Source organism: Patagioenas fasciata, chromosome 3 (genome assembly GCF_037038585.1).
Source record: "Patagioenas fasciata isolate bPatFas1 chromosome 3, bPatFas1.hap1, whole genome shotgun sequence".
In the NCBI taxonomy this organism is placed as follows: domain Eukaryota; kingdom Metazoa; phylum Chordata; class Aves; order Columbiformes; family Columbidae; genus Patagioenas; species Patagioenas fasciata.
In genome coordinates, this window is record NC_092522.1 from 19,622,422 (window position 1) to 19,639,195 (window position 16,774).

Genomic DNA, 16,774 nt, shown 5'->3' on the forward strand with positions numbered 1-16,774 from the left:
CAGGGTATATGCAGGGCAGGCAGATGTGAGATGAACCAAAATGAGATCAGAGGGATAACGTGGTCCTGGGTCTTGACCACCTTGTCCAGCTGAGTGCCTACTGTCTGTATCTGCACATCTTTTTTTTGACATTTACATTTTCATTATTCATCCAAAATGGCCAAGAAATGGAAAGTTGGGATCTTTGCTCCAAACTTTCAGTTGATCCAATATACAGTAGTGAGTTTATATTTGTCTGAGGACAACATGGAAATGAGTCCCTAATCAATACTGCAAGCATTATGAAACCTGCAGTATCTTGCCCGGGAAGATCAAAATCTGAGTTTGAAGTTCATAACTGCAACAAGCATCTATACACACTGCAGTCATGATGGCACCGAGTGTATCTGCTGTGGATGGATTAATGATCTGCTAATCTAGAAGGATTTCTCTTCAGGAGATGTTGGCAGCTCCTTACTGATGAGACATGACAGTAAGAACAGGTTACTCTATCTCTGTGCTGAGATTTCTTTCCCTCCTACATAGAGCAAAGGGAACAACTTCTCAGAATATTCCTCTTAATGACGAAACTTCATAAATGATTATGAAATGCTTTGGGTGTTCAGAGGTGTGGCAGCGCAAACACTGTGACACGCTGGTTTTATTGATAACCTGCGTAGTGCTGTCATCCAGATTGCTAATATCTGGAGTAGTTCTTGTCAAAGAAGTAACTGGAGTATAAGTAGTGCTTTCATGTTCTTGTGGTCTTCAGATACTGAGGGTATGGAATGACAAGTCCCTGCAAGGTCTGAGATGTGAGCAGCGTCACTGGAAGCAAGGGCACCTGCCAGCTTTTTAAAGGTCTGCAGATAAAGTGCCACACAGAGCTGTTGGCCACTGTTCTTGCAGCAGTGAAGCCCTGGCTGGAAAACTGATACTGCTTCACTCTGTGCTCAGCCCCTCTGCAATGAGACTCCACTGCAGCAGGTGCACTCTGGTTTTAATCCTTAGGGGAAAACCACTACCCTCTGCTCAAACTAGCCGTGGTTGCATGCAGGAACTCTACTAAACAGAGTACAAAATTGCCAGGTAGCTCAAGCTTAAATCAGGGCAGGGGAAGGGTGGAAGCACAGCTGATCTCTGCTCTGCTCTGTCAGTGTACAGGCTTGATCTTGTAGCCTAAAGAAGGCACGTTTGTGTAGTGGAAATGCAACCTTAATTGATGTACAAGTAAAACATAAAACAGGCTTGCACTGTGGTGAGGAGGAAGCAAATAGACTTTTTATAGCACAGGGCACTAATTAGCGCACTAAGGAAGAAATCAGTAGTATAACATTGGGGTAAGATTTAAGCCGTTTGCATACAGAATGTAAGAGAGCTCAATTCATACCTTGCATATAAAAACTCTGATTTATTTACATCAGTAAAAAATAAATCTTAAATTTGAGTATGGTCTTATAAAACAATTGTATTCCAGAAAAATTACATTAATGAAAAATGAAAGTGTTGTCCAAAAAAACTGTATAAACATTTTTTTTTAAAGTGACCACCCAAACTATAATTTCCTCCATACTATAGTTACTCTTAATCTCATGCTTGCGATACAAATTGAAGGTAAACACTTTATTTGCAATAGTCCTGTACATTAACTGTACTGAAGAGAATCTGTTAGCTGTATGTAGTCACAAATTCATATTATAAAGTTGTAGATCGCTCCTGGAGAAGCTCTGTTTCTTGAATATAATTCTCTGTTTTCTGCAGCGTCCTTAGAGCAGCATCCGAACCCTTCAGCAGCTGCAGTGTTCAAGTGGGGTTGTGTTTGCAATGAGCCTCCTGACGACCATGGGCTTAGTCAAAGCTGGGAGAGATGCTGTGGTCGGATGACAGTTTGTGTGCCAGGTTTTCAGGGGAGCCTGGTTTTTGGGGGAAGATGCTTTGGCTGACTCCACGTCTAGCTGGCACATGTGTGAGGAGGTTTCCAGCCTGATTGCTGAATTGAAGTGTTGCTCCATGTGCCGCTGTAGCTCTTGTACCACAGATTTTGGTGCCTGGGGTATATAAATGAATACTTTCTCTCATCACCCATCATGGGTGCCGGGACATTTCAGCATGAAACCATAAAGAGATAAAATGATTGTAGCAGCTGAGCAGAAGTTGTCCTCCCACTCTGTCACATTTTCATCTTCAAAGCCACATTTAGGCATGCAAAGCGCTGACTTTCTGCTGTCATGTTCCTGATTTGGTTCCATTCTGGGTAGTTCCTGCCAGCAGAACAGACAAACTCAAAGTGCACGCGAATGTATTTGTATCTCTGTGTATCTGGGAGGGAGCTACACTTCTGATGAGGGGGAAGGCCAGCCTGCAGTTTGCCCTGCTGTTGATCTTTGCAGTACCCGCAGTGATTTCCCAGTTCAACAGGGGACGGTGCATCTGCCTGTGTGACTGCAAGGTGGATGTGTTGACATCTCCTGGCTGTACACTCTGGGTAAGGCTGCTGTACCACCTCAAGCTCACAAAGGCCTGACGATCCACAGCATCTGCTTACCGGGAGTTGCTGCTTTCTGTTCAATACCTCACCTTAAATATGACAATTAAGGTGTCAGAAGATGGCATTGAAATAATTGAAGAAGGATCGTTGTGATTAAGGCACCAGACTAAAACCTCAGGAGCTCAGTATCCAAAGGGGTCCCTTGTACAGCACAACACGAGTCTCAGAAATTACTATGCCACCATGTATATTAAGTACAATTTCTGTGTTCCAGAAAATTATTTTAGAGAAAGCACGTCGTTTTAAAAATTTTGCTGGGAATCACTGACATGCCCTGTCCCTGGTAAAACACTGTCCTGGTTTTGTTAAAACCAAGTTTCTCTTTTAGTGAATTTGCCTGTCAGCTAAAGCCTTCATATTAGCTGCATTTTCCTGGAGAACCAGATATATGTTTTGGTAAACATAGCAATGGAATGCAAAGTTATTGATAAGCATGGATGGACATCTCGTGAGAGGGGCAACGAGAAACAGGTGACCAAGAAACTGACCAACTGAGTATAACATCCCATTCACGTGAATACTTCATATAAAAGTGGGAGATCAAGAGGATCTCGTCCCTTTTTCCTTATGGCTGACATTAGGAGAGGACCTTGTGGGCCGTCCCTGCAAACTGAGGCCCAGTGACAGACTGAATCCAGCTCCGGTTGGCTGCAGAGTCCAATCCAGGACTTTGGGTGCTGGCTCTGCAGTTGCTGGGACTTTCAAGATTGGTTTTGTGTATTTTGTATTATTTTCTCTATTCTTATTAGTAGCATTAGTAAAACATTTTTAACTTTTCCAACTCTCTTCTCTCTGTCCTTCTTTCCCTCCTGATCGTCTGTCCCTAGTGGGAAGGGGGGAGAGGGGGGGGCTAAAGGGGGAAGAGGAAGGGAGAGGGGGTTAGCAATACATCTACCACGGTTTTATAGTCATCCCACAATCAAAACCCTCAACAAACACAATAATTTTATTGCCCCCATTGAACATAAAAAGAGATTTCAACAACAAGGCTACAGAGAATAACAACTTTCCATGCAGCTATTGCAGTCCAGCACCAAGGAATGAATCATGTAAGCTGTTCGTTAAAGTCTAAGAATGTTTTATAGCCTTGGTAGCATGCAAAGATTTTTAGGATTCAGACATGTTACCCTCAACCATGCAGTTAGAAATCTAGAGAGAAGCTGCAGGTGTCTACCCAGCATTAGATTTGGCCACTGCTGTCTGTGACCTTGTGACACTGAGAAATGGCCACCTTTGGCAGAAAAGCTGTATCTGGAAATTAGAAGACTAATCCACTTAGGCCAGTCTGAGTAATGAAAAGGGAAACTGGCGTGGGGGGGATTGCTATTTTCACCCTCATCCACATACCACCCTTCATAAATCAATACTTGGAAAAGATAAATATCTTCTGCTTCATTCAATTCCTACTTTGGCTTCTTAAATTTCTCTTTCAGAAAGGATTATTCTGTTCTGATCTCAGAAGTGAACCAAACAACAGTTTTGTGGTTTGGTTGGTTGGTTGGTGTTTTTTTTTCAGAAATGGGTCTGTGTTTTTAATTTTTTAGCTTTTTTCTTATAGTTTTAACCCATAAAGTTTTGCAGTTCAGAGAACTAAGCCCTAAGTGATGAAAAGAAATAAAAGTAAGCAAATCACTTTTGTGACTGCAAAGAAAACATTCAGATTTTATCCCAAGACACTCAGAGGAAGGAAAATATGAATTTGGATTTAATTTTTCTTTCATCTAAAATTTTACAGTTTAGATCCATTAGAGGCAAATACCATCTCGACAACATATGCAAAACTTATTCTATAAATACTGTTATCGTGCAGTTCACCTTTTCAGGTTGTGAAACTATCTAGAAGAGGAAAAAAACCACTTTCCAAGAATTATCAACTGAGGGGAAGAAAAAAAATCAAAATCTTGTTTGGAAGTCTTAGAAGGAAGAGTAAACAGCTTGTCACTGGCAAGCAGGGGAAAAAATTGAAGCCCCTCAAGGCAGAAGTCTAACAGGTGTCTCTAACCCCTTGGATTTCGTGTCTTGTACTCTCCCATAGAAGTATACTTGGTCAAGGTCACCTTTCTCTTAGTTCAGGAGTATCATTTATGCACCTGTTCAAATAGTTTCCCTTCAAAAAGGCCTCTAAACTACAGTATCTTCCTTTGAATCTCTGCATTCAGCGTGTGTTATGCTTTTGCAACAAGGGAAATAAAGGAGGGACAGTTACCAAGTCCCTTTGCCTCCCAATATAGTGCAGAAAAAAAACTGCCTTAATAAATACAACACGGGTGCTGACTGGCTGGTGCCTGCTTACCCTAATGAGCTTAAACTCTTATTTGTAGTGGACATCTGTCAAGACAGAAGTGAGGCACACAAGTCCTCTTAATCCATTAGCTCTAAATCCAGCAGAGCTTTCACACTTCTTTTTTTGAATTGAAGAAGAAAACCTGAGTGGGAACATAAAATGAGGCAGTGCACAACTCAAGAGAAGATCCTGGGCAGTGAGCACGTGAGATTTTGAGGCAAACAGCAATGAAAACCAACAACAAAACTGGAATTGTGATGGAAAAGCTGTGAGAAGAATGCCAGTCTGCAGTTCAGGATGAAACAGTAAGTTTGAATTTTTGTTGTATTTTTCCTATTTCATTTGGATTTTTAATCAAAGATAAAGCCAAAGACAGAGAAAGGATGGGCTGCACACCCTCTCACAATGAGATTGAGAATACAATTGCAAGAAGTGGTCTTAAGGCTTTCAATAAACCCAAAAGTGTTTTGCGTATTGATCCGGGAGATAAAGGAATCCCACTGCTTGTTAAAGGTTCATCTTGCTACAATATTGATGAATTCCACCAGTATGGGATCCAGGGGAAAGAATACCTGAGAGAAAAGGAGGATGAATTATCGGACCAGGACAACAAAGATGATTTGCAGTTATCTTCCAAGGCCCATTCAGATCCTCAAGTTTCCAGGGAAGACAAGGAAATTGAGAGGACAGCCACAGATGCTGAAGTTGTTATGTCCAAACTGATTGAGTCTCAAAAAAGTATCACTGAGGCCATACAGATCAGAAAGCAAAGCTCCTGTGAATCAGAAGCGTCACCTTTCATTTGGGATGACAAGGATGAAAGCAATGCAAAGCAAATTCCCAAGAAAGGAAAGAAGCAAAAAATCACAAGCTGGCAAAACAAGGTCGATCTAGCAAAAGTAAAGAAAAGTCCATTTCGTCACCGTGCGAGACAGAGAAAAAAGTAGATTTCCCAGAACTGCTTGTTAAGGCTCATCAGAGTGCATACACCTACTTAAATCCCAACCTCTCGAAATATGAAACTATACTTCATATGGCCAACCAGGCTACCCAAACTCAACTCTTCCTACAGCAGATGGTAAGCTTTCTTGTGCTTCGTTTTGATGAAATCAACCAGCTCTTGGAAGAAATTGCCAGTGATGGTGAAAGTCTCCTCAAAGACATAGGTGGGAATCTGGCACGGCCAGCAGAAAAAGGTGATTTGAAGGAGCACCCTGATCTTCTGCAACAACTACTGCAGTACACAGTCAATAAAATGCAGTTAGTGAGTGGGACACTGGCCTCTCTCACGTCTGACGCCCTGCAGGAAACATGCAGCTACCTGCAGTCTGCTGCAAGCAACCTGGAAGGAAAACTGAAAGCAAAGCAAAGCTTTGATGAGCGCCTGCTGAGGATGGTGAGGCTGCTTGAAGCCTCAGCAGTGAGATCCTCTCAGTCCCAGGGTGATGACAGGACTCTCTGCTCTGAGGACAGTGGCATTTGCGTGGACAACGAATCCCTCAAAGACTTCAGTGCTCTCAGCCAGCATGGAGGACAAGCAAGCTGTGATTCCTATGCACAGGGACATCCATCCCAAAAGTATGCCAGAACAGTGCGTGATGGGACAATGTCGCCAGGCACAGCCACATCCCATGACTGTGCACTTGAAAGGCATTTTAAAGATATATTTTACTCATCTGTGCGGAGTAAAGAAGCAACTTCTTGTCAGGGTAGAGTACCAGAAGGCATTTCTACCACGCCCCAATATGCAAACTTGAGAAAAAGTCATTCCTATAACTCCTTCCAGTCTGACTCTATTCAGGAAGATGAACATTTCAAAATATGTGAATCAACAGATTTTCCTTATGATGATGATGAAGATGATGAGGGAAGCACCCTGGGCGAGGATGATGACAACACAAGTTTATCAGATATGGGGAAGGATGCCCTGCCGAGGAGGCCCCTGTCTTCACCTGCAGTCACTGATAACACGCAAAGACAGTCCATCAAGAGGACAGAGAATGCAGAGAGAGAGGAAATTATTCTGAAGATGAAATATGCCATCAGTGAAAGAATCAAGTTTGTCCCAGCTAAATCCAGACATAAAGAATGGACAGAGGATGAGAGTGGAAGAGCGGTTTTAACAACAAGGCCCAGTACAGCAATGGGCAGACAGAAAACCTTCAGGAAACAACGACGGTCCAGGTCAGAGGAGTCCCTCAGAAGCCAGGCAGAGGACCTGACCCTCCTAGAGCTGCAGAGAACTCAGAAAGAGCTCAGCAAAAGGCTTGAAATGTTTTATGAGAAGAAGGATACACATAGCAACCCAGAGCCTTGGAAATCAAGAGCAGCACCCTATTTACAGGATGAACAAGTTACAGCCAGGTCCTCTAGCAAATTGAAGGCCTGCCTCAGAAAATTTGGACTTCCAGTTATTCCACCCACCATTCCTTTCCAGAGAGGCCTGGCACCTTTAAATCCTAAGCATCGTATTTCACCAGTAGAAGACACGGACCCTTCAGACGCCAATGGAGTTTCTTCTAGCTTTCCAAATGCCTTTCCTCCTGCACTAACTGCAGAATTAAGCAAGAAGGACACAAAGGAAGAAGCTGACGAAGACCTTGAGAACCTGCCACCACCACCACCTGAAATGTTAATGGACACGTGTTTCGATTTATCTGAGCCTGAAGAAACTGCAAAAATAGAAGGAAACTCTTCAGAAGATGCCAAAAAGCCTGCCAAAACAGAATTTCATGCTGCTAAGAGAGCACAAGTTTCCCCAAAAATGAAAGCCTCTGTCCAGTCCATTGACTTACTGCCAAGTGAAAACATCAGTGGCCCCAGTGCGATCACTAATAAAGGTCTAAGGAATACAGGAGCAGGGGACGAGAAACTGCAGAGGTACTCTCTGGAGCTGAACCCTACCAGTGTGCACATACCTAGCCAGGAGGAGATACTGGAAACCCAGAGGAAAGAGGCTGCAGATTTGTACAAGCAAACCCATAAAATCATTCCTCTTCAAAATCCCAGTGGGGTTTCAAAACCACACATCAACAGCTCAGAGAGCAAAGAGCCCAATTCACCTGCGACTTTGGTGCAGTACCAGAAGCAAGGTTCTCCTGATTTGCTCAGGAGAAATGAAAAAGGCTCAGCATTTGCCAGGAGGGTCTCCCCAACGAGAACTCCTCCTCCTCCTTCTCCACCAATGGAGAAACGGCTTTTTAGCCCCCCAACACACCACAGACGCTCTCTGCAGGCTTGTAGCAACCCGCAACCAAGCTCACCCACCACGCAAAGGAAACCGAGTCCCCCCGCAAGTCCCAGGGTGCCCAGCCCACCCTCACAGAAGAAGCTGCCTTCTCCACCACCCCAGCGAAAACCGCTCAGCCCTCCCACGGGACACAAGCAAAGCTCGCCAACACCATACCGGATGCTGGGCTCCCCAGCCTACCGCCGAGATGCAAGTCCCCCACCGTTCTCCACCGCTCCTTCCCCACCAACCTCCCCATCCCGCTCCTACAAGGGGCCAAGACCTGGGCTGGATGCTGGAGATGAGCACCAGCTCTCCTCCTCCAAGAGAGGCAGCAATGTTCATTCGATATTTTGCCCAGCCACCTCTTCCTTATTTGAAGCCAGACCTCCACAGGAACCCACCAAACCCTCTGTGGAAGCGACCAGTCAGCCTGAAGCTTCATCACTTTCCCAAAAGACCAGCCTGCTTTTCCGGCAGCCTGGAGACCGGACCAGAAAGCTATCCCTGAGCGCTGCCAATCCTCAGCCGTTTGTGAGGAGAAGTTTCTCTGACCGCCGACCAGGGGTCCTGTTTCGTCTTCCAGCTGCCGTGACATCTGGCAGTGAACCCGCGCTTAACCACGCAAGGTAAGAAACTTCCCACTCTAGGCCAAGGAAGCGGAAGGGTAGCACTGCATTGGCTTTCTGAGCTCCTGATGAGAATTTAATGTCGTTGAGAGATTTCCCAGAAAAGCGCTCTCTTCATGTGCAGAACAGACAGCTGGGCAAAGATACCATGGCAGTTGCACTAGGTGATTGTTGTAGATCACTTCCAACTGAAATATTCTGTTCTATTTTCTCACCCCAGATTTCAGTCTGCCAGTATGAATACAGGGAGGAGTTAAGCTTCCATGGGTTGCTCAAGCCTTACACTTACATATCTGCTGTGACAGGTACCCCAGGGAAAATTCAGTGTTGGTTTCATGGCACAGAACTTCTCTTATTTGCATGGGGGCTAAAGATAGCCACATTCAATTCTTAAAAGCTCTGAAGTAACCATCAGGTTACACACATCTTTAAATAACCATTAGGAGGTAGGCTTGGACCAAGAGGAAGGGTATCATTCCTAACTTCAGCTTCTAAGCCAGTAAACTGTTCACCTGATATCTCTATTAAAATGTTTCAAATCAGCTGGCAAGAATGACAGATAATGTGAGCTTCTGAGCTTCTCATGTAGGCTTTCAGAACTAGGTGCCAATTTCAAGTCTAATGAGTCCACAGCCCAAGCCCAGTTTTCAAAGTGGAGAAACCTCCCATGGCTACTGAAGATTAATTGCTCTGAAAAAGTCAGTTTAAAGAAATTGAAGCATCAACACACCAGTTCCATGTTTGCAAGCATTGGTGGCCATTTTTAAAAAAATCTGGGCTTACCTTTAAATTCTCTCTACCACTTAAAAAAAAAAAAAAACACAAACAAAAACAAACAAACAAAAAAACCCACACAAAACAAAACAAAACAAAAACAAAAACAAAACAACAACTCAGAACCAGCTAGGAAACAGAAATGGTATTTGGGAATACTCAAAGATCAGTGTAACAGCCCGGAAGTAAAAAGGGTTGTTATTCTAGTTTCTTAGCATCTTAGGATGTTTAAGTCCATTAAGCTCTAAGCTACGCAAGAGGATTAAGACCCTTCTCAGGCAGCCTTTCCTCATGTGAGGAATATTGTTACTCTTGCCAGAGAACAGCTGAAATCATGTGAATCATCCCCATGAGCAGAGATTGCAAGACCAACACTAGCAGGAGACAAAACTGCACTTGTAAGTGCACAAGCACTCCGCACATTGTAAATACTGGGACAGTCCTGGATACTGAATGAGTAAAGGGACAGTCATAGGCACTGAAGTAAGGTGTCCAGGAATTCCCTCCCTAGAGACAGAAAAAGGATCAAGTTTCCCACAGGGACAGTAGAGAAAAGTGCTGAACAAAACATGTGAAGAACACGGAGAAATGCAGACCGGTTTGCATTCCCAGTTCTAATATTGCAATATATTCTGACATTTGAAAGTTTCCTAAAAGTCCTATATGTTGTTGCTGTGTTTTCTGTTGTTGTTGTGTACTATGTGAAGTCAGCTTTGCCTACTCCAGTGCCTGCTAGCAGATATAAATGTTTTCAGAAGAGGCTTTATATCAAACCTTGCAAGACAAAAGCCCTGGCAGTTTTATGGATCAATGTGAAAAACAGTCTTTTATAAATTGTTAGCTAATTTATACTTAAATGGGGTGTATTATCTTTCTATTGTAGTCTGTCAGAGCATAGAGAGTAATATAAAAAAAAACCAAAACAAACCACTGTAAATAAAATCTTCCCTTTCATGAAAAAAGTTATATATGCTAGTGTTATGATATACAGCATTTTGGAAGAATGACATATATCCTGAGCCAAATTCAACTTACCATTTATACAAATGGACATCAAAAGTAGTCCTGCTGAGTTAGTCCAAATTTATATCAATATAAGCAAAAGGGAAAATTGGCCCATTAATTGCCACATACAGTGATTTAAAATGCAATACACTACCGTGTGTTTTCTTACATTTAAAATAAGCTGCCTGGAGGAAGCTTTTACAGACCTTACATCAAATGGCCTTATTTGAATATCACAGCAAATACACTGATGGGCAGAGAACTGTTTTAGGAACCAGCATAAGGCAGAAGCTCCAAGAGCTCCTCCCATCACTGCTGCTCATCTCCAGTCACTGGGGACCAGCACGGTTGCCACAGCTGTGAGCGCCACATCCCCATGCACAGATGCCGACCCCTGCTCTTGCAGCAGATGCCATAAGAGACAAACCACCATACCCTGGTCCGTCTTTCTCCTTCAAGTTCATTAAGCATACAAGGCTTCCTCTGCCTTGCCATTCATTCAGCTGACGGAGGGAAATTTCGAAACGTGTCCCCAAACCAGATGTTGTGCTCCTAAACCTCCTCGTTCTGGCCATGTTTGCATCTGGTCTCAAGTTCACAAGCTATTCCCAACCAGCTGTCAGTCTCCTTTCCTTCATTCCTTCCCTTGCTCTACCTCTCCTCTACAAATATAACAATGCCTATTTTTTTGTCTGTGTGGGGGTTTTGTGTGTTATTAGCAGCTCCAAGCACTAGTCACAGGAGGGAGGAGAGGCAGAGGCAAACCTGCAATAGCATCACTCTTTTACAGGTAAAACATTTTGAAAATCAGTGAGTTAGCCAGTTTCTACTATGCTCCCAAACTCAAGGATAGAGTCCTCCAATTTTTCCATGCCCAATTAAAACATCAATTTGCTGAGAAACAGATTGTTTAAGAGAGGAGCTTGTACAAGCAACATGTTTCTCATTAGGCAGCTGAGCATCCTCTCCCACCCACTCAATTTTAGAAGAAACACCAAAAAAGGGGGGTGACTTCCATCTCACTTGCTAACTGGTGTTGCCAGGCATTAAATGTCAGTGCTATACGCAGACTTGCATGTCTCCTGTACACTCGCTGATCCCCTAGAAGGCAAAAAGCATTTCTTTCCCAAGATTGTCTCCTGCCCATCCTGTTCTCTAAGGAGTATCAGGACTTAAGACATCATTAGCCCTAAGGCGGGAGCTAGAGCTTTTGTGTCCAGTCTTAGGGTACTTGATGAGAGTTTCAGGTTTCAGTGCTCAAGTCAGTACAACTGGTTCCCACATGGACAGCCAGTACATGGACAGAATGAGCTGACTTTGCTGGTTTCTAAGCTTGGTCGTTTGACAGCGATCAGCAGCTATTGGCATCTTATCAAGGCATAACATGTACAATCGCTCTGCTCACAGAAATCTTGCTGATCTGTAATAGGATTTCTGTGTGTGCAGTTAAACAAAATAATATTTTATTAAGATTCCTAATCTCCCAAGAGGTAGAACAAAGATAAAAGATTACATGCCTTTAAGATATTGTTCGAGGAGGGCTTGAGGATGGATTGTGTTGACTGAATCAGACCGAAAGCAAGTAGCCCAAGTGAGACCTTCTGCAACTGGGTGATATTTGGGTCTGGATTATTTTCATGACTGGTCACATATCAGAAATCTCTTCCTCAGTTCAAATAATTAAACTCCTAGCAGTCAGAATAGGAACACGACAGCTTGTCTGTAGTTGAAAGCTAATACAGTTTAACAGTTTATATACTTAAAACACAATAATGATTCCCAGATAACTCATGTTGAGCTTAAACCACTTTAATTAGTTACAGCAACACAGGGCACATTTCAGCATGAAGGCCCAAGGCGTGAGACATACATGACTAGCTCCACTGCTATAATAGATCTTGATTCATAAAGTCCCTGTGACCCTAAAGATTGCCAGTGTGACTTCAGGAACATCATTTACACTTTCCGTGTCTCAGTTCTCCTGACTGCAGCATCCCACAGTCATGTTGGCATACTCAGAAATCACTGTAACCTCACTCAACAGATGTGTAACAGAGGTAAGACCTTTCCTCCAGCAGGGTCGGAACAAGACTTTTTGTGCAAGTCTGTGTCCACCTGCAAGTAAACCCAGATTCATACTGATCCCCGGTTCGACATATGAAACGTTTGCTTCCCAGTAGACTTTTGGGAGTGAACAGTACAGTGCATATACACAGGAGACAGGGAATTACATAGTATTGTGCAGCATCTGTGCTTTGAGGGTTAATGTGGTCTAATCAGTGCTGTTTTAAAAAGTCACAATTCATTAGCCTCTTAACTTAAGCATCTTTCCTTCTGCAGCTTGGAGGAGAGCCCTAGGAAAGCAGGCGACTCTTGGAACAGCCCTTGCGTACCCGAAATCAAAGAGTCCAACAGATCCGCGTCCCACCCCGAGCTCTACATCGTGGGCCAGGGGCTGCAGAGGGACTGACAGCAGAAGCACCTGCAAAGAATCAAAGCCAGAGGCCCCAGGGGGCCTTAACCAAACCTCCAAAGCCTGTCTCCATTGTTTTTTTTAGGAAACAATATGACGGCATCACATGGAAAAACCCAGACTGGTCCCAACAATCTAGTGAAATATCAGTAGAGGGGTAGGCAGCTGCTTCTTCTTTGGATTGCATTTCGTGGCGCAACTCGAAGATTTACACTGAGCAAAAGAAATACTTCGCAGTTGGTCAAGTCTGAGGCAATTTGATTTGATAAAGACAGGACCCAGAGAGAAGTCCTTTGTTTCGCTGTTTGGCTAAAGGAGTTCAAAAACTTTCAGAAATTATCAATATTTGACAATTTATTTATTCAGGAGGCACCAAAGTTTCAGTTATGTAAAAAGTGTCTGTTGTGACATTTCCAGGGGGGAGGTAAAATCCTGAACCAATTGATTTTTCTTGCAAAAACATCAATGGCTTCAGCAAAACCACATCTTTACACTGGGTATTTGTCAACATGCAGAAAGAGAATAAGACCAATACAAGTTAAAACAAAATAACCTCTTTTAAAGGAGTAAAATTAGGGACCTTATTCCCTCAAAAAAGGCTTTGATCTTCTAAATCACCCTTGATCATCATATAATCTCATCACCTCTAGTTTCCAGGGTACAAGGCTTAATCCTGATTAGAGTAGTTTTGTAATAGCCCAATCAAACATTATGAATCCTGAGGCACCTAAGGACATGTATTTTTTTTCTTTTTTTTAAAGAGAAGAGAATGCTAGCATAGAGAACCCTGCTCTCCCTGAAACAGATTTATATTCTTTCTGATTTATGCCGTTTGAGGGGATTTATTGTCATTTCACTGAAGAGTCTAGACAGATGTTTGTTAATAAAAACACAAGTTCTTTACAGTCGATTAATCCCAGGCTTTTACAGTGGAATACAGTTTCAGAATTTACTGGATCTTGCTCACCTCATTTATCATCACAATTAAGATGCAAATTTGAATTAATGTAATTTTAATTACTTTAATTTGACGTGGTTTTATATGCAACTTCAGCACAGAATGAGATCCAGGAAAAAAAAAAAAGCCATTTGTGGTCCTATTTTGATAGGAATAGTTTAAATTTTTCTTATGGTTTTCATGATAGTGGCATCTGGGCACTCCGCCTTCACACAGGATTTTTAACCTTTCCTGCCACCTTCATGGTGGGAGAACTGAGACTCATGTTGTGCTGTACAAAGGACCGCTTTGGATACTGAGCTCCTGAGGTTTTAGTCTGGTGCCTTAATCACAACGATCCTTCTTCAATTATTTCAGTGCCATCTTCTGACACCTTAATTGTCATATTTAAGGTGAGGTATTGAACAGAAAGAAGCAACTCCCGGTAAGCAGATGCTGTGGATCGTCAGGCCTTTGTGAGCTTGAGGTGGTACAGCAGCCTTACCCAGAGTGTACAGCCAGGAGATGTCAACACATCCACCTTGCAGTCACACAGGCAGATGCACCGTCCCCTGTTGAACTGGGAAATCACTGCGGGTACTGCAAAGATCAACAGCAGGGCAAACTGCAGGCTGGCCTTCCCCCTCATCAGAAGTGTAGCTCCCTCCCAGATACACAGAGATACAAATACATTCACGTGCACTTTGAGTTTGTCTGTTCTGCTGGCAGGAACTACCCAGAATGGAACCAAATCAGGAACATGACAGCAGAAAGTCAGCGCTTTGCATGCCTAAATGTGGCTTTGAAGATGAAAATGTGACAGAGTGGGAGGACAACTTCTGCTCAGCTGCTACAATCATTTTGTCTCTTTATGGTTTCATGCTGAAATGTCCCGGCACCCATGATGGGTGATGAGAGAAAGTATTCATTTATATACCCCAAGCACCAAAATCTGTGGTACAAGAGCTACAGCGGCACATGGAGCAACACTTCAATTCAGCAATCAGGCTGGAAACCTCCTCACACATGTGCCAGCTAGACATGGAGTCAGCCAAAGCATCTTCCCCCAAAAACCAGGCTCCCCTGAAAACCTGGCACACAAACTGTCATCCTACCACAGCATCTCTCCCAGCTTTGACTAAGCCCATGGTCGTCAGGAGGCTCATTGCAAACACAACCCCACTTGAACACTGCAGCTGCTGAAGGGTTCGGATGCTGCTCTAAGGACGCTGCAGAAAACAGAGAATTATATTCAAGAAACAGAGCTTCTCCAGGAGCGATCTACAACTTTATAATATGAATTTGTGACTACATACAGCTAACAGATTCTCTTCAGTACAGTTAATGTACAGGACTATTGCAAATAAAGTGTTTACCTTCAATTTGTATCGCAAGCATGAGATTAAGAGTAACTATAGTATGGAGGAAATTATAGTTTGGGTGGTCACTTTAAAAAAAAATGTTTATACAGTTTTTTTGGACAACACTTTCATTTTTCATTAATGTAATTTTTCTGGAATACAATTGTTTTATAAGACCATACTCAAATTTAAGATTTATTTTTTACTGATGTAAATAAATCAGAGTTTTTATATGCAAGGTATGAATTGAGCTCTCTTACATTCTGTATGCAAACGGCTTAAATCTTACCCCAATGTTATACTACTGATTTCTTCCTTAGTACGCTAACTAGTGCCCTGTGCTATAAAAAGTCTATTTGCTTCCTCCTCACCACAGTGCAAGCCTGTTTTATGTTTTACTTGTACATCAATTAAGGTTGCATTTCCACTACACAAACGTGCCTTCTTTAGGCTACAAGATCAAGCCTGTACACTGACAGAGCAGAGCAGAGATCAGCTGTGCTTCCACCCTTCCCCTGCCCTGATTTAAGCTTGAGCTACCTGGCAATTTTGTACTCTGTTTAGTAGAGTTCCTGCATGCAACCACGGCTAGTTTGAGCAGAGGGTAGTGGTTTTCCCCTAAGGATTAAAACCAGAGTGCACCTGCTGCAGTGGAGTCTCATTGCAGAGGGGCTGAGCACAGAGTGAAGCAGTATCAGTTTTCCAGCCAGGGCTTCACTGCTGCAAGAACAGTGGCCAACAGCTCTGTGTGGCACTTTATCTGCAGACCTTTAAAAAGCTGGCAGGTGCCCTTGCTTCCAGTGACGCTGCTCACATCTCAGACCTTGCAGGGACTTGTCATTCCATACCCTCAGTATCTGAAGACCACAAGAACATGAAAGCACTACTTATACTCCAGTTACTTCTTTGACAAGAACTACTCCAGATATTAGCAATCTGGTTGACAGCACTACGCAGGTTATCAATAAAACCAGCGTGTCACAGTGTTTGCGCTGCCACACCTCTGAACACCCAAAGCATTTCATAATCATTTATGAAGTTTCGTCATTAAGAGGAATATTCTGAGAAGTTGTTCCCTTTGCTCTATGTAGGAGGGAAAGAAATCTCAGCACAGAGATAGAGTAACCTGTTCTTACTGTCATGTCTCATCAGTAAGGAGCTGCCAACATCTCCTGAAGAGAAATCCTTCTAGATTAGCAGATCATTAATCCATCCACAGCAGATACACTCGGTGCCATCATGACTGCAGTGTGTATAGATGCTTGTTGCAGTTATGAACTTCAAACTCAGATTTTGATCTTCCTGGGCAAGATACTGCAGGTTTCATAATGCTTGCAGTATTGATTAGGGACTCATTTCCATGTTGTCCTCAGACAAATATAAACTCACTACTGTATATTGGATCAACTGAAAGTTTGGAGCAAAGATCCCAACTTTCCATTTCTTGGCCATTTTGGATGAATAATGAAAATGTAAATGTCAAAAAAAAGATGTGCAGATACAGACAGTAGGCACTCAGCTGGACAAGGTGGTCAAGACCCAGGACCACGTTATC

General features: G+C 43.0%; 1 pseudogene; it reads left to right on the forward strand.

Moving 5' to 3' along the window:
• Positions 1-4,869: 4,869 nt before the first annotated feature.
• LOC136099987 (photoreceptor cilium actin regulator-like) lies at positions 4,870-15,457 on the forward strand (annotated as a pseudogene).
• Positions 15,458-16,774: the final 1,317 nt, after the last annotated feature.